The sequence below is a fragment of the Cydia splendana genome, chromosome 4, assembly GCF_910591565.1.
Source record: "Cydia splendana chromosome 4, ilCydSple1.2, whole genome shotgun sequence".
Taxonomy (NCBI): domain Eukaryota; kingdom Metazoa; phylum Arthropoda; class Insecta; order Lepidoptera; family Tortricidae; genus Cydia; species Cydia splendana.
In genome coordinates, this window is record NC_085963.1 from 24580002 (window position 1) to 24599601 (window position 19600).

The 19600-nt window shown below is 37.5% G+C and overlaps 1 protein-coding gene and 2 non-coding genes across 5 annotated transcripts in view; 2 read left to right on the forward strand and 1 right to left on the reverse strand.

The window, feature by feature from the left end:
- LOC134790155 (uncharacterized) overlaps nt 1-19600 on the forward strand; it is a 100725-nt gene that overhangs the window by 39191 nt on the left and 41934 nt on the right. The gene's annotated exons all lie outside the window — the stretch shown is intronic.
- Trnad-auc (transfer RNA aspartic acid (anticodon AUC)) lies at nt 13063-13135 on the reverse strand. Its single transcript has one exon. It is a non-coding gene; the product is annotated as a tRNA-Asp (tRNA).
- Nucleotides 13256-13328, forward strand: Trnad-auc (transfer RNA aspartic acid (anticodon AUC)). Its single transcript has one exon. It is a non-coding gene; the product is annotated as a tRNA-Asp (tRNA).

Genomic DNA, 19600 nt, shown 5'->3' on the forward strand with positions numbered 1-19600 from the left:
CTAGCAATGGGGATTGTACCACCAATGTAACCTGGACCCCTAGTCAATATAATGTAAGCCAAGATAAATATAGAAAGTTTGTACTTATAACACTTTAAACACTCACGTTTTTTACACATATTCGGATCTAACAACACTTTTGACTGACCTATCCGGTCCATATCGTACTCGTATCTTTAGCAAATTTTTGACGTATCTTATAGTTCGAATCAGGCCATATGTGGGCCTAAGATATTGTCTCACCCATATGCAATTGGAATAATATTCTCATGAGAAAACGATACGTTCATTAATGAACAGTTAAAATCGATATTAATCGATTTTATTTACCCTCCACCGGTTCTCATCGCATTTAAACGTATGTACATATATGGGCATAACACATCTTCGGCTAACTGATCTCAATACCTGACTTATTTTTTTTTATTAACATTACCTGTTTTTATTCGATTAATGTATATGCTGAACTCGCTTTAAACGCGAAGAAATATAAAGACAATTCGACAAGTTTTTTGACAACACAGCATTGCTAAATTAGCCACGATACTATAGGAATTTATAATAAATAGCAAGATTGAATAACTTACCACACTTAAAACAATCACTACACCTTAAAAAACAATGTCCCCCGCCGCGTCTGTCTGTTTGTGTGTATGTAGGATACGTATGTTCGCGATAAACTCAAAAAGTACTGAACGGATTTTCATGCGGTTTTCACCTATCAATAAATTGACTCTTGAGGAAGGTTCAGGTGTATAATTTTGTTTTGTGTAACCCGTGAGAAGCCGGGGCGGGTCGCTAGTCTACAATAAAATCAAAACTTAAATTAGCCTTGACTCCAGCGGGACTTGAACCTATGACCTACAGCTTAGCTGAATTCATCCAAATTTTGTCCAAAAGTTTCTCTATTCGATCATTAATTTCACGACGTGTCATTAAAACAAGTCGAATCGGCCCCCAGATGTGTGTTACAGATACACTTGAGCGACTTACTTGTGATATTAATAAACTTGCAGTACAAGTAAAAATACTTAAAATTTTAAGACCACTTAAGGATCAGGAAGTTATATTTTTCACTTTTTAGGTTAAATGCACGCGGATGTATGTCTCTTATAAAATACTGGTTTATGTTGCAAGATATTCAACATAAAACCAGTATTTTCGATTGTATGGCGGCGGCTAAGTGTTCGACACGCTAATGCCCAATAGATGACACCCTGCTGTCACCTCTATTGACAATGACTTATGTTTTTCTACCACCACCACCTTACATGGTTTTCTATTCTTACATTGAAACGGTTTGTTTAATTTCCGTTAGAAACTTTGTACATGCCTTAAACAACAAGGTCGTCCAAAGCAAACTAAACCACAGCTAAAGTGAGTAAACTATCCTTATCAACATGTTTGCAGAGCTAATGCAAAAATTATAAGTAGTTCATTATCATTTCATTAGGTTCCTATTGTGGCGGTGCGTCAAAAATACTTGTAGATAAAATTTAAGTAAATTGATTTTTTATGAGGTACCTGTTTTTTTATGAGGTACCTAAGGAAATGTGCCATACCAATGAGAATCAAGTTGTATGGACGCCCCCCTACCCCTCACTGGTACCTAGGTAGGTTTTAAACGACGTCAAAAAAACGAGAATGTTATCAATTCGACAGTGTTTTTGGTGGTGAGGGGAGGGAATTTCATTTATCCTTTTTGAAGGTTTTTTTTTACTTTTCGAGTTTAGAGACAAGTGCTAAATGAAAAGAAAAAATGTAACGCGATGACAGATGCTGCTATCATTTGTGACTATTTCCATACATTATTTGAGTTCGACTGGCTTTTTCTCTCAATGATTTCTTATGTCATCTCGGCTAGGCCCCCAGGCATCAATTTACGCGACTTTTTTCCTTGCATGAGCGAGATACGAGTACGAATATGAAGGGAATAAAAAAGTCTTGCGGATTGATGCTCTAATACTGTCGTCATAGTAAACGGCCTTGCCCCGCGGTCGTCGTACATTAGTTGTAATGCGTTGTAGTTTGTGTCATCTTATCTAGTAATAGTTAACTCGTAAAACTGGCGGTGTACTCGTAAGGTTGTCCCTATTGACGTAAAATGTATTTGACGTAAGCTCGTCATTTGAATGGGCTAAAGCAAATCAAGGATTGGATACTGTAATATGCTGAGTTTTTAGAACATTAATGGCTCTTGTTTTGACGACTGTCTAAAGAAAAGTAGGTAGTAAGACTAGTAAGCAGCAAAAGCGCTTGGAATTTGTAGAAATATATCTTAGCCATATCATAGATTTTGTTCATTTCATGATATACCATTTTAGAATTGATCACTTCATGAAATGGCTAGGTTAGATTTGACTTTTTCATGATATGGACAGTTGATAATTTGAAATGATTGCCACATCAATTCTAAGATCTGGCCACGGCAGATATGTATATTAATATTTTTAATCATTTTCGACTGATATATTGAAATAATTTTCGGTAGATTATGATTATAATAATACTCAATAAGTACAACTCGCTTGTGTATCGGAAACGAATACTTAAATGGATGAGCAATCATGATTAAATCATTACTCATCTATCGTGACTTAATGAAGGATAAACTTCAAATTGAGGATATCGTTAGGGAAATCATGATTGGGTACTATATTTCCATCACTTGAACAATACGTCTATTAATTATAAGGTATTATGCAAGGATATCAGACTACTAAGTTTCACTCTACTATTTTGTTAAATATCCTTCTTTCCTTCTTGTACAGTCACCTGCAATAACATGTTACTCTTCGAAGGCCGCCAAAATATGTGACACGCTCTTATGACTCTACAAATAAGATCGTGTAAGATATTTTTTCTGCCTTCGTTGTGTAACATATTATTGCAGGTGACTGTACTTATTTACTTGGTTGGCGCGGTGACCCAAAATGAGTCTTGGCCTCCAACACAAGAGTACGCGCCATTTTGTACCTAGCCTCTTTTAATATTTTGTAGGTATATTATAAACGAAAGGAACGTCCAGAGTTCCTTTATAACCGCGAAAACCGAAGTTCGCAAATTGCGTGCATTTTTCTCTGTCACTCTAATTACGCCTTCATTGGAGTAAAAGAGAAAGATCCCCGCAATTTGCGAATTTCGGTTTTCGCGGTAGCCCCTCTGTCTGCTGTGTAAATTTTATTCGATAGCGTTACGTGACGTACGCGTTTGCGTTTAGTGTAGGGTTGCCATACGTCCCGGTACGCCGGGACATGTCCCGGTTTGAAGCACAGTGTCCCGGCGTCCCGGCCGATAAGAAAATTGTCCCGGTTTAAAAATCATAGTTATTTAGTAGGGGGCTGGACTTGGTAAATAATAATATACCTACATTTCTACGTTTCATATGGCCAAAATAAAACAAAAATGTTTTATGGTACCTACTTTTACCTAATGTCCAATATCAGTTTCTCAGACACACAATAATTAGATGATTATGTAAATTATGTTATTTTATAGCTTTTAAAGTCTGTAATGTAGAGCTCGAATTTCAGGCTCCCAAGGGCCTAAAACCTCATCAATGGAACTTCGGCCCTCCGAGTAACTCTTGTACATATGACACATATTATTGTTGAGTAACACTAGCGCTGCTTTCTTACAGCTCGACCTTCAGTGTCGCTTAATTTTTAACAAATATAAAAATTTGATTTGAGAAGCTTGGCCTTTTGCCTCGCATGAAAGCTCACCGCGCTGGTTATAAGTACGCTTCGGGCTTATTAAGTAATATGGAGATTTCTGAGCTCGACCTTCAGCCTCACATTTTACCTAAATTTTTGGTTTGTCTTCCAAATCTCGTCTTCTTCAGCTTAGCCTTTGACCTCGCTGCGCCAAGCTCGGCCTACGGTTTCGCTTTTTAATACAATGGACATTGGTTGGCGTCTATGCTCTAGCTGAGCTTATCCTGAAGCACGGCTTCGACCTCGCATGAAAGCTAGCCTCTCTGGGGAACTTCGGATTTTTAGGCCCGGCCCGGCCTTTTTAACACGCTTTCACAATTTTGTCAAAAAAATTTCGCGCTCGCTTCGCTTGCGTTTTTTGCTGGTTGACCCTGAATCCCCTGAATCTACATGGTAGCTTGACTGGTCAATGAATAATAATTTAAACACATGGAAAATTTATCTCCGAAACTACTGTGCTAAAATTTTGAAAAAAAAAACACAAAATAATTATTTACCTATCTATAGGAAAACCTATTAGAAATGTGCAGTCAAGCGTGAGTCGGACTTAATTATAGACATTTCACTCACGTTTCACATGAAAAAATACATTGTTACAAATTGTGTAACCCTTTAAACGCGACGCGAGTCCGACTCGCACTTGGCCGGTTTTCTTTAAATGTCCCGGTTTGAGTCCCCACACTTATGGCAACCCTAGTTTAGTGTCATTTTGTATGGGATTTTGAGTTTCCTAAACGTCCCGCTTGGCGCGCTGTTCAAACTCTCATACAAAAATAGACATAACACAAACGCTAACGCTCGTCACGCTATCGAATGAAATTGACACTAGGGGGCTGTCCATAAATTACGTCATCGATTTTTGACGATTTTTGACCCCCCCGACCCCCCCCCCCCCCCCCCAACCCCTAAAATAATCCAAAAATCATGCTTCGAATGACCCCGTTTCCTCCTTCGTCATGCTACCATCATCCGATGTCCAGACCCCCCTACGTAATTTATGAATAGCCCCTAGGGGTTCTGTATGATATATCTACCTCTTCACGCTTAATAAAATTTATTTTGGGGATAATTTGAGCCCAAGGGAAGGTTATAACTTTTATCACCGACTTAGAATAACTTTCATCGCGAAAACCAAGTGGTGTTGATATTATTATGGTGCGAATTGAATAGACCTTGCGTCCCTTGTTACTTTAATAGGGCAAGAAGTTGTTTATTCCTCAATTTAAGTTGTTAAAGTTAAAGATATCAACTTTAAAATACAGGTTTCTTTTGCGGCAATTCGTTATCCTTGTACTTTGCACAGACTGTTATGACGTATACCTATTAAATATGTTTTATTTTGTGAATAACATATCTTATGTCAATGACATAAAGCTCATTATACAGTAGAATATTGTTTCTGCTAATTTTTCGGTATTGACGTCATAGTTTTTGAAACGTTTATAAAAAAGTGTGAACGTAAGAAAAAGCGGATGTTACCATGTCAATTTGTTTACATTTTGGTGTAAAGTACTATGGTATTCTTAAAGCTTTAACTGAATTTACTGTTGTTACTTTCCTACTAAAATACTATATTATCTTTTCCTTATAAATAACTGATTTGCAAGACCGAAGTGATCCCATAAGTGTACTGCAAATAAAGTTTTGTGCGGTACACTAAAAATTAGATTCCTACTAACTAGGTGCGTAGTGATAGCCCACCCTGTGAGCCTCGTTCTGTGGATTCATATGCTGCTTTCAAATATAAAGACGATGTTCTTCTTGACAGGTTTATAATTAATATTAGTTTTACAAAACTGGTTTCTCATTTTAGCGGTAATCCTTCACAAGTTGACAGGCAAAGCTAAGAGTTACAGATAACATATATCAGCCCTACGCGCTTAAATAGTATAGTTTTGGCGGGCTTTCAATAACTGTCATTAGAACTAATATTACAATCATCTTGTGTTGGTACACTGTATTAGCCATATTGTTTTATTAAACCGTTACGTTGTTAAGCTTGGAATAATACTATATAATTTAATTCTAGTACAGAATATAAAATGCTAATAGTAGTTATACAAAGTGTATTAATTATTTGCTCTTGGGTGTAGTTTCTTAAGGACCTATATACTTATATTCGCCTCTTTGGTCTAAAATCTACACGCTCTTCAGGTTGGATATGTTCGCGAAACATCATCAACTGTGCGTTTCTCCAGAAACTCTCTGCCTCACACAACTAAACTGTGGAGTGAACTGTCGCCCGTGGTATTCCCGGACCGATACGACCTTCAAGAAAAGAGTGTACTCCCATCTGAAATTCTGGCAACGCACTTACAACCCCTCTGTTGTTACGGGTGTGGGCGACGGTAATCGCTTACCATCAGGCGACTCGTCTGCTCGTTTGCCTCCTATATCATAAAAAAACCGGCCAAGTGCGAGTCGGACTCGCGCACGAAGGGTTCCGTATCATTACGCAAAAAATCACGTTTGTTGTAGGTATTTGTTGTTATAGCGGCAACAAAAATACATAACCTGTGAATATTTCAACTGCAACAACTATCACGGTTCTTGAGATACAGCCTGGTGACAGACAGACGGACGGACAGACGGACAGACGGACAGTGGAGTCTTAGTAATGGGGTCCCGTTTTTACCCTTTGGCTACGAAACCCTTCTAGGGTTTTTAGTAGTAGTAGGTAGATCCAAGTAATCTAAACACCTTTCTCTAAGTATATGTATGAAAAGATGACACTTCGTCATTATTACGTAATTGTACATCGTGTGGGATCATTAAACTCACTGCCCGATTCGAACTTTAAGATACGTCAATTAATAGATCTAGAAACGATATGGATTAGATGTGTCAGTGTCAAAAGTGACGTTTTTGTTTGAAGAAACATCACATTTGACACTTACATATCTAATCCTTATCGTTTCTAGATCTATTAATTGACGTACCTATCTTAAAGTTCGAATCGGGCCGTCAGTTTAGCTAATAAGAGATATTTCGACAAGTTCACACGACTCTCCATTGTTCTCGTAATAGCTGTAACAAAGATTTCTAGAGCATTTCTTTTTCTTAAAGTTTCTAAAGTCAGTAACAGCCTAACTTCTAACTCTGCACAGACATGGCTAGCGACAGAGTGTGGTAGTGCCACCATAAACATCAACCAATCAAAATAAATATGGTCAACATGCTGATTATCACATTAAATTATTCTATTACCTACTTTATATAACCATTAAGTAATCTTCAATGAAAACATAATTACTGGTATAAAAAAGACCGGTTCGGCGCGGTCGACCTACCGCGAATATCGAAAATCGAAATTTCATTATCCCTCTCTGTCGCTCTTGATTACAGTGAAAGAGACGCAGAAAGATGAACGAGTGAAGTAGTTCGCGGGTTATTATAGCGCAAGTCAGCGGCTGTCAAACTTGTTAGGTTACGTCCGTGATACATAATTCATAAATTGTACGTTTTTACGAGTAATACTGTTTTTGTTTATTTAAGTAGGTAATGAGCAGGGATCGTACATTTTCCAGCATTTTTGGTGCACGAAGTGTTGTTAACGGAATTGGTATAAATAGTTTCAACCCTAATGATTAATTAGCGTTTATTACGTTGATATTAACCTTAATTTACCAATTCAGTTGAAATTATCTATACCAATTCCGTTAACACCACGCGAATCGATTTGGTGCAGCGGAGTGGTGTTAACGGAATTGGTATAAATAATTTCAACCCTAATGAGTAATTAATTACTTTACGTTAATTACTTTAATATTAACCTTAATTTACCATTTCAGTTGAAATTATCTATACCAATTCCGTTAACACCACTCTGCTGCACCAAAAATGCTGGAAAATGTACGATCACTGGTAATGAGTCTACCTATAAACATGACTGTAGGTACCTATATAAGTTTGAGGTACCACTTGTTTGTTTGTTGATTAGCTATTAATGTTCAAGAAAATCAAATGACTGGACGAAACCAATAATCCGCGTTTTTGATAGTTCTTGACGCAGTCTAAAGACTAAAAATATTTTAGTAGATTTTTATTGCCCTTTTTGTCCATTTATTTACCAACTTACCTATAAATAAATTTAAAAAATGAATACCTAAGTAGTTTTACAGTAAATAATTAGGTAATAGCAGCTGGTTGCATAATGAGCATGATATATAATTAAATATCAAATCGATGCCGCTTGGAGTAGAACCATATTTTTTTGACCTGCAAGCCTGCGATAACACCTCTATTAAGCATTTGAGCGCAATGTGAAAACAATACTCCATATTTAGCTATAGCTAATCCAAGCACGACGATGCCTGGTTATCCTCATTAAAAGAAAAACGCATGTGGCGCCACGAGCAGGCCTCCAGCCCCCGCCCACCTGGGGGAGCATACACCTGCCGCGTGTGTGGCCGAGAGATCCTCTCTCGAATAGGGCTTTACAGCCACGAACGCAAGTTTCGTTACCGGGATGCTTAAAACATCTGACACAGATGATAAATAATTATTAAACTAAAACGATTTTGAATCTTTCAAATCTTCAATCGTGTTCACACGTATTTTGGCGACCGGCTGCCATAAAAAAAAGTTTCGCATGCTTTAATTGTGTTACGTCGTCTCACGTTCTTGTGTGGCGTGTACAGTCGGATAAAATTAAACAACCCGGCGGTATCTTGTACAAACAGCAATAGTCCTAACTGTACATCGGTGGACATTAATACAAAATAAAGCATAAGGTCGATATACCTACAGTTCACAAATACAGTTAGTTTTAGGTACTATCACCTAAAAATCTAAGTTATGTACATACATATACCTAGGTACTTCACTCTAGGTACTTTTGATACATATTCGTTTGCACAGCTATTGAAGCTAACTGTACTTGTGAGATCACGCTTGATGTAATGATGATAGTTCTTGGGTTGAGTGGCGAACCTTTTAAGGATTACAGCATACTTACTGTTTTGACAAAAAATATCATGATATGAACTCAATAACTACTTATTTAAAAACCGATTTGCAAGACCGAAGTGATCCTATAAAAGCTCCGCGAACAGTTTAGTGCGGAGCTCTAAAAATAGTCAGTTTTGACAGAATGTCATTACTCAGGTCAACATTCACAAAGAAATTACCATCATTCCAAAGAACACGTAATCGATTAATTTATGTATCTTTCGATCTTGTCTGCAAAATCCACATTAAAGTCAAAAGAAACAGTTTCACTCTTAAATTTTGAGTTGACGTCGAAATGAGAAATCTCGTCAACATTACATAATTATCTAAGGTTTACGAGATCTAGACCGGGCCGGGGCCGGGATGGGGCTTCCGGCGCTTCGTTTTCTATGGAAAGCACCACGTGATCACCGATCAACCGCCATAGATAATCACATGTCAGACGCCTCGTCCCGGGCACGGCCCGGTCTAGCGTGAGTCATCCTATAAGCGGTGTTGTTGTAAACAAAGACGGAAGGCTAGTCAGAATAAAACTCCGGTGTTGCAGGTGTCCATGAGCTACGGTAATTGCTTACCATCCGGCAATTCGTCTGCTCGTTTTCCCCCTATATCATAAAAAAATACTCTTAAAAACCTTTGACTGTTGCCAAATCTTGTTCAGATATTTTATATCTATACCTACCTTTAAACGAGCAATTCTTGTAGTTCTAAAACTTAGAGCATTTAATAACTGGAGTGGCCATTAGGAGCTGCTGCCGAAAAACTTGCACAATTGTGCAAACTTTTGTATGGACTGACATGGAGTTACGTAAAAATCATGTAGAAATAGCAATACATTTGACGTCCCCTCCCCCGCAAAAATCGGCAGACTGTTTCGTAAAGAAAATGACAGCGATGACATCTCCAGTTACTAAGTACTCTAAATTCTAAAACGGCTCTAACCACTTCGATGAATGGGGGTTTCAGGGACGAAAACTCGTTCTAGCTAGGTCTTATCTCTGGGGAAAACGCGCATTTTTGAGTTTCATGTTTTCCGAGCAAGGCACGGTCTCTCAGATATTATAAGTACCTACATTATATGTGTCTGTCTGTGCTCCTTATCAACGATGAGATAATAAAGGTAGTGTATTGATAACATCAATGAGACGAATCGTTTTAACACAATGCGGTATTTTGCGTGATGTCATACTGATAAATTGTTACGAGGATACATAGAGGCCTAATAAACATGGTAGATCTCTATACTCTGTACCTTTAGGTACTTAAATAAAAGCAAACAAATAATTTGTACATTTTCGGGTAGTTATAACATTAATTGATTAACCAAATACAAAACCACCTGGATCTGTCACTAAACGACCTGACTTTACCCATGTAATGTTTTCATCTACCCTCAACTGGCTTAAGAAGCCATTTGAGGGTAGATTATGTTTACTCTTTTTTAAATACCTAAAGTCTATGGAGTCGGGCTAATCTAACTCTGTACCGTGTTTGATAGCACAGAGTGTGCTAGTGTTATTTTAAACGTCATAATTGCATAGCAGTTTCGCTTAGTTAATTTTGTTAAATGCCTTTTGTGGTGACATTTGACACAAGATAAATAGAGTCACTTTGCTCTGATCAAGTTGGAGCAAAGTTAGTTTAGACGGGGCTCTATCTATAATGGTATTTTTGATATTCTTCTTCTTAGTCGGCGTCTTCATTGCTGAAGGTCGTGTCTAGTTTGAAGAGTTTCCTGCGCGATGTACCATGCTTTTCCAAGTGTTCCTGTCCTCGGCGGTCTTAATAGCTTCAGGTATTGGCAAGCCGGTGATGGTTTTTATCAAGTCTGACCACCGAGTAGGCGATCGACCGCGTCCTCGTTCCCCTTCGACCTTACCAACTACCATCAGCTTTTCTAAGCTATCCGGATCTCTACGAGCGACGTGTCCGAAATACATAAGGATTCTCTGATAGCAGATAGTGGACAGCCTTGTGGTTATTCCGAGCTCCTTGAGTATGGACACGTTGGTACGGCGTGCGGTCCAGGGAATTGGCAGCATACGTATTTTTGATATATATGATGGTATATGATTGCACCCTAAATTAACTCAATATTTTTATTACAGTTATCATAAAAAGTTATCGAGTCTGATAATTTTGCATAAAAATAAACTAAAACATAAATATCTCACCACAAACCATTAATTTACACATACGGTAAATTTAACTAGCTCGTGCACCTTATATATATTGTGTTATAACACTTATAAGTATATAGGTACTTTATAGTATTACGGCAATCAAACCACATACAGAGACACGTTATTTGTAAAGACCACCACTTTTAATTAAAAAATCACATTCCTAACCAAAACCATAGTTAAATTTAAAATTTCAAGTTTTTTCAGTATATTTTGTGTAGATAAATAAGAAGTTCGCATTATTATGCCCCAAATAACATAAGAAAATCAAGAGTGTCTCACAAAAAATACTTAGGAACGGAAAGATTGGAGAAAATTTGAAAAGTTCATAAAAGAAATTTAATCTCATAATAAATAAAATACATGTTCGTTTTTGAAAGAGAACATTTTGTTCACCATACCAAATTTTGTATGGATAACTAAGTTTTATAAAAAATAACAACTTTGCAAACATTCCCTCGACATTTACATGTACCTACACAACATCGATAAATAAACTTTTATGCAGTATATGTATCTGTTTCTTTTTATTTCTGGTTTTGGATACTTTCTGTCGAAATATCGCACGTATTATTTTTTACTATTTTTACTATTAATTAGTCTCTGGCATACCAGTAACTCGCCACCAGCAACACATAATAATCATAATTTAGGCATGGCGCTTGCGCACCTCGTTGGCAAACTTATGGAGTAACGTGTTTTTTACGTAACACGCAAGTGGTCAAGGTTTTGCGGAGCGATGGACCCCTGGGGCAAGTCGCAGAGGTCAAGATGCGGCTCGGTTTTGGCGAGAAGCAAATATCTCAAAGATAGTCACATTGCTTGCGTTGCGTTCCCGTTAATTAATAATCAATATATATAATAAAAGATGGTGTACAATGTGCGTGCCGCTAAAACTCAGAAATGAGTCCCGATACGATCAAGGAAGCTATATGGGGTGGTAGCCTTCTATACCTCCCGTCCATGAAGAAGTTTTCCGTTTTTACCTGAAGGGTGTGCTTTTGAAGATATAAGGGCTGAAAGTTTCGCCCTCTGAGACCCAGAAGCAGTTGTTTTTGTTTTTGAATTTTGAACCTTAACTTAATGAAGGAAAGTTCAGAATAGATCGTTAAATATATACCTAAAAAAATTTGTACCTGGTGCGGTGTCTCGGGTCTCGGAGGCTAGATATTTCTAGAACATTCAAGAGCATTCCACATCATATCAGAACATCAGAACATTCTGGAATGTTGGCGAATATTCGAGAACATTCGAGAACACTTTAGAATATTGTGGAATATTCTGGAACATTCGATGCCGTCTCGGAGGCTAGACATTTCTGGAACAGTCCAGACCATTTAAGAGTATTCGAGAGCATTCCACAGCATATCAGAACCTTCTGGAATGTAGCCGAATATTCGAGAACATTCTAGATCAATGTGAACATTCCAGAACACTTTCGAATGTTGTGGAATATTCTGAAACATTCGAAGCCGTCTCGGAAGCTAGACATTTCTGGAACATTCCAGACCATTCGAGAGTATTCGAGAGCGTTCCACAGCATTCTGGAGTGTAGTCGAATATTCGAGAACATTCTACATCATTGTGGAATATTCCAGAACACTTTCGAATGTTGTGGTATATTCTGGAACATTAGAAGCCGTCTCGGGTCTCGGAAGCTAGACATTTCTAAAACAGTCCAGAACATTCAAAAATATTCGAGAGCATCCCACAGCATTTCAGAACATTCTAGAATGTTGTCGAATATTCGAGAACATTCCAGATCATTGTGGAATATTCCAGAATACTTTCGAATGTTATGGAATATTCTGGACCATTCGAAGGTTTTTTGTAGGGTCATAGCTACCTATTGTGGTAACGTCGTGAGGTTCGAATGTTCAAGCACATTTACCCTCTAGACATTTCTAGAACCGTCAAGAGCATTCGACAGTATTCGAGATCATTCTACAACATTGCAGAACTTTCTGGAATGTTGTCGAATGTTTGAGAACATCCCAGATCATTGTGGAATATTCCAGAACACTCTCGAATGTTGTGGAATATTCTGGAACATTATGGCCCATTCGAAGCCTTTATTGTATGCGTGGAGCTACATAACATTCTGGAATGTTGTCGAGTATTCGAGAACATTCTAGATCTTAATTTTTAACAAGCAGAAACGTCTGCGAACGATGCTATTAAGCTTAGAATAAATTTAAAAGTGCAAAAATTACTGTCTTGGGTGAGACTTGAACTCACGGCCTCTGGATTGATACTCCAGCGCTCTGCCATCTGAGCCACCAAGACCTCATCCATAGCCAGCAAATCTTTACACCATATTATAGGTCAAGGGGACCATAGCGACATCTACCGCAAGAGTGTTACACTTCTGAAACGGCTACCGGAGTTCCAAGTCATATGGATGAGGTCTTGGTGGCTCAGATGGCAGAGCGCTGGAGTATCAATCCAGAGGCCGTGAGTTCAAGTCTCACCCAAGACAGTAATTTTTCCACTTTTAAATTTATTCTAAGCTTAAATACATTCTAGATCATTTTGGAACATTCCGGAACACTTTCAAATGTGGAATATTCTGAACCATTCGAAGCCTCTTTTATAGGGTTGGAGCTACCTATTGGTAGGGGCATATATTTAAGGCAAGACAGTTGTGAGGTACGAATGTTCGAGAACATTCCGGAATATTTTGGAATGTTATCAAATATTCGTAAATATAGCCTAGAATCCAGGATCCCAGATCATTGTGGAGTGTTCCAGAACACACTTAAATGTTGTGGAATATTCTAGAACATTGTGCACTATTCGAAGCCTTCATACTCTCAGGAGATTTTCGACAAATACTTCCAGTTATTATAAATTCCCTATGCTTTTCTCACGGTCAACTATGCGCAGGTTGCTCTCAAATTGGAAATTAAAAAAATGTATATAGAAGTAGGTATAGACATTGTACTTAGAAAAAAAACCTAAATATATTTTAAAGTTTGTCCTTTTATTACAACTACCACACAATTCTCATGTCAGCTCCCTGAGTGAAGCCGGGTACCTCAGCTATAACTATTAAGGTACGCAACACTACGCAAGTAATGTGACATACCTACATATATTTCTAACCATTACAACCGGGAGTAGCGTTCAAACTATATTTAATCTCAATTTGATCTAATTTTAATTATTAAACTTTTTTTATATTAAAATAATTTACAAATGGCGGACTCTCATAGGGCTAAACAGAGAGGTAGAGTCAGACCAAGAAAAGTCTGCAGAGATTTTGACAGCACACGCAGTGCCAGTGTTATTTATACATCATAATTTCATAGAAGTTTGACTTTTAAAATAACACCTACACTGCGTGTGCTGTCAAAATCTCTGCAGACTTCTCTTGGTTTAACTCTAACAATTTAAAATGGTGCAAGTATAAAAGTAAGTAAATATTTATTTGGAACTATTGCAAACAATGCAACGCAAAATTAATTTTGACATCTCACGATGCATCTTTAGCTGTCACATACTGATGCCAGTAAAAGCATCTGATGGCAAAAAGAGGTGAAATTGAGATGAAATGCATACGCAGAAAGCTGATGGTGCAGTGTTACATAGGTTGTATAGATGCGTCTGGTGTGTTTCGGCCCTTAATAAAGAAATGCATTAAAAGTTACACGTTGTCATACCTGTCATGTCGACAATGCAGTTCCCGACAATTATGTCATCTTTATAGAATGTTTTAAGAAAAACATTAGGGCTACCGCCAATACCGAAAATCGTCAATTGCGGGCATTTTTCTCTGTCACTCTAATTACGCCTTCATTGGAGTAAAAGAGTAAGATCCCCGCAATTTGCGAATTTCGGTTTTCGCGGTAGCGCCTCATGATCGACCAAATGACAATCGAGGTATTAAACTCGATCGTCGCGTGTCAAAATAGTATTACAATTTTTTGACTCCTATGTGAGAAAATGCCATTTTGTATTTACTTTCTTAATAGTTTTTTTACAATGCTATTGTTGTTAGCGATTTTCCACAAATTAAAATAATCACTGAAAGAGAATGTGTTTTTGAGAGTCAATAAATGGAAATACCGTTGGTTTTTTTTTTGGGTCTTCAACTTCCGGTTTGAGGCGATTTTTTTGTATAAAAATGTACCGACACGACAGTTTATTTAACCGAATTTACCGGTTTTTTCTAATATTACTTATTACCTAATTACCATAGCAATTTCTTATAGTTTCTGATTTTCCTTAACTATCATTTAAAATAATTTAAATATTGTAAAACCCAATATATTGTATTTAATGTTAGAAAACCGGGCTAACCCAATAAGGCCTAGTTTGCCCTATGGGTTGCAAGGTCAGATGACATGCGCTTTCATAAAAAATTGTGCCTACGCCAATTATTGGGATTAGTTTAGTTGCTAAGCGGACTCCAGGCATAAGCCGCGACAAAAAGCCGCGAAACCGCGAGGAGATGATGATGATATTGCATCTAATGTCATATTCATTCCTTCCTATCTCTAAGTATTCTTAGCTGCATCTTTCTCGTATACTAAAACTGTACAAACATTACTTTCGATTTAACTTTAAAACACATCAAGTACCAAACGCGTTTGCAGCGAAAGTGAAAATGCCTCGTACCTACGCCCATATCTGTACGGGCTACCAACTTACATGTGCAGTTGGACAAATATATATCTACTACTATCGTATGTTTGTTTCTCCCAGTCCTATAACAGTCAGACGAAATCACGCTCTCATTTTAAAACGACTTGCTGATATGATATGAAACTTGGCATGGACATTCAAGTAACAAACAGATGTAGTGCATAATTGTTTTCCATCCTTCCTCGGAAACGTTCGTATTTGTCATGCTACCCGGTCAACCTCAGTACTTTTTGTACCGAGACTGACTGAAATAGCAAGACACGTTCGTACGTTTCCGTGAAAATACGATGGAAAACAATTATGGTACTCAGCTACTCGCTCTATTTTACTTGTATTAAGGCACGTCGCGCTTCATCCTAAATTAGTACCCTAGGGATGAGCATCTGTCATCAACTGTCAAATAAAGTCCTGATAGCCGCCACGCGAGCGCCCCTGTCCCGCACATAGACAATTAGCGTTAAGAAATGGTTAAGAATAACCACTAAGTAACTCTAATGAGTGAAACGGTAACTTTGTAACCATATTATGTGAAGAAATGTAAGAGATTTCCAATAAAAAATGTTTGTGCTCGGTGGAAACGGAAATAGTTTAAATGTTTCATTAGTAATGCAACTGGTGTGTTATTTTAATTGACGTAGCGCCATATCTGCTTACTATGTATTACTGGATTGGTATCTAATACAGGGTGTCCAAAGAAAGAGATTTCCAATTCCCAATTTCGTTGAAAAAACAACCATTTAAAATTTCAAATCGATAGCTTCAGTAGTTCTCGAGATATTTAGCGATGTGACAGACGGACGGACAGAGTCGCACCATAAGGGTTCCTTTTGTACCTTTTGGTACGGAACCCTAAAAACGAATACATACCTATTGACCAACACTTATTTTTATAAAAAGAAGACGAATGCGGATTTATTTTATTTCTTGTAAATTTTTGTGTAAGCACTAGGGCTTGCAATTCGAATATTCGAATATTCGAATTTGTCGAATATTCGGCCTGTTTTGATATTCGAATATTTTTTATTACTATAAAAAATCTATTTAATCCGCTGCAGTTACAGTTTCTGTGTGTTTTCCGGGTATTTACAGTGAATGAGTAATGGTAGGTACCCAAATACGAAGGAAATAATATTTTTACTGTATTCCTCTCGATAGACTTCGTGAATACAGTGAAACCTAACTCAATTTGAAAGAAAACGAAATCAAAAAGTATGTTATTTTTACGGTGCATAAGTTTTAAGTTAAAGGGTCATTCTGTTTATTAAGACTAAACCTTGCCCGCACTTATCGCAATTCTCAAATTTGATCATACCAAACCTGCCCAAGTGCCCAACTAGGTAATCTAACTATGCACCTTTAGCTGACAAATAATCCAGTAGTCAACTAACTTTTTCCCTTAAATATTCCAATATTATATAATTAAGCCGACCATTAATTAAGGCCTCTGAGTGACTACAAGTTAATTTAAATCAGAAAATAATTACCTACTAAAAAAAATTTCTGACATACCTAGGTTTGGTTTAGATGATTAAAGTTATATTATTTCACTCAACGGCGCATTTATAAAAGTTTTATCTAGAAATATTGAATACGTCTTATTTTGGCGTTTTACTTGTTTTTATAAATGTGGGCATCTCATAGTATGATGATAAAATCTAGTCAATTAAGTGGATTTCTGCAAAATATCATTAGTTTTAGCAATATGTGAAATAAGCTTTTGAATAAAACGATAATAAACCGATTTCTCGTTCTTTTTCTTATTTTTTATAATATTCGAATATGTCGTCAGAAAAAGTCGAATATTCGAATACCTGAAAGTTTCGAATATTTGCAAGCCCTAGTAAGCACTCCTCCAATTTATTCCGCATATTCTGAAAATAATGCAAAACCTACGCCTTGCAGTACAGGCACCTGCAATAATAAAATATGTTACACAGCGAAGGCCGCAAAAATATGTGACACGCTCTTATGGCTCTACAAATAAGATCGTGTCACTGTACCTACTAAGTGAAAATCCTTTGATTAAAAGGTTTTTTTATTGAACATAAGAAAAGTCCTCAATAGCACTCACGAATCTCACGATGCTCTGATGACCAGCGATTATAACTAGTCAACTTAAAATGCTTACGAAACTAAAAGACTCCCTGGCTCCAATTTCACCACGGTGACAGGTGCGACAATTGTAAAACATCACTGTTGCTGACGTCACAGGCATCCATGGGCTACGGTTACCGCTTACCATCGGGCGGGCCGTATTCCTGTTTGCCAGCATCATTGTTTTATTAAAAAAAACTTTATTATATCGGGAAAAAACAGATATTTCTCTTGCTAAGTTTATGACAATTGTCACAAGAAACACTACAATTGTCACGAAATTCCGACATATTATAACTCATTACCTGTCAAGAATTACCTACAATTCTTCTAAATCTTGACAATTGTCAGAAACTTCGCAAAAGAAATATCTGTTTTTTTTTTCGATATAATAAAGTTTTTTTAAATAAAACAATGATGGTGGCAAACAGGAATACGGCCCGCCCGATGGTAAGTGGTAACCGTAGCCCATGGATGCCTGTGACGTCAGCAACAGTGATTTTACAATTGTCGCACCTGTCACCGTGGTGAAATTGGGGCCTGACGTCTCCCTTGCACTTTGTTCCAAAATCATTTGAAGTTGAAATCAGAAATCTGCCGCTGGCTGGACAACCTGTACTTACCCATATAACCATTCCAGTCGCAGAATCACAAAGTGGTAACTAAATGTCAGATGTGTCGTAACAGAGTCCACACAATGTGTCTAGAATTGTTTCGAAACAAAGTGTCGTCGCCGTGTCTACACTTTTCCGTAACAAGGTGTCGACACATTTGTGTGCACTTTGCGTGCGGTTTGCGACTAAATCTGACAGCAAATTTGTGACAGCAAATGTCAATATAAAATACCTCTTGAAAACCAAGGTTTGTCAAACTACTATTAGTGTCTCGTGTGCTCGTAATTCTAGTAAGTCATCATGGGCAATGCAAATGATAATAATCGACCGAAACCATATAAACACCCAACACCCGTCAACCTTTTACAGAAAAGTTTTTAAAGAAATTCAATAAGCTACTTAGGTCAGGCAACGAATGCTCCAAAAGTTGTAGAGGGAAATGCTCGGAACACAATTTTTGACTCCGTAACTCGGTTTGACAAGTTAGGAGGTGAACATATCAAAAGTCCCCGGCCGTAGCCCTTGAGCGGGGGGGAGAGAGGGGGCTTTGAAGGTCCCATTTTCCCGTTTTTCGATTATATCTCGGAAACTATGCATCTCAGCGACATGGCCACTTATACAAAATGAAAGTTAATTTAATTTGTTACAAGTTTATTCAGTCAATTTTTTCGATATGTTGAATAGTTTTTGAGATATCCGCTCTGAAAGTTTATTTAGGGCTCTCAATTTTATCTTGATATATCTATATCAGTGAAGGTTCTAGGCCGTGTTTGGTATCGTTTTCGTATAAATCTGGGGTGCTGAATCCATTTAAGATATCACATTGACACCATTCCACAAAATAAAAATAAATCTTTTTAGGGTTCCGTACCTCAAAAGGAAAAAAACGGAACCCTTATAGGATCACTCGTGCGTCTGTATGTATGTCCGTCTGAATACACAAAATAGTTCTTTACCTATAGATGACAGGAAAACCTATTAGAAATGTGCAGTCAAGCGCGAGTCGGATTTAATGTACGAAACCCTTAATACGCGAGTCCGACTCGCACTTGGCCGGTTTTTTTGAAACTCTTCTTGACGCTTAACCGCTGAACCGATTTCGTTGAAATTTGGTATAGAAATAGTTTGCGTCCCGGAACAGGACATAGGATAGATCTTATAACCAAAATCATCTTTTGAAGGTGTGAAAAGTGGCGTGGAAATTTGTACGGGAAATCAATAACCGCTGAACCGATTTATATGAAATTTGGGATGGTCTACATCTTTGATTTAGTTAAAAATGATGAAAAAACATGACTTCAAACCTAAACTTAAACAGTATTAACTTCAAGAAGTCAATTCTGAATTCCCCCCTACACCTCATTTCACACCTTTAAAGGATGATTTTTGAGATAAC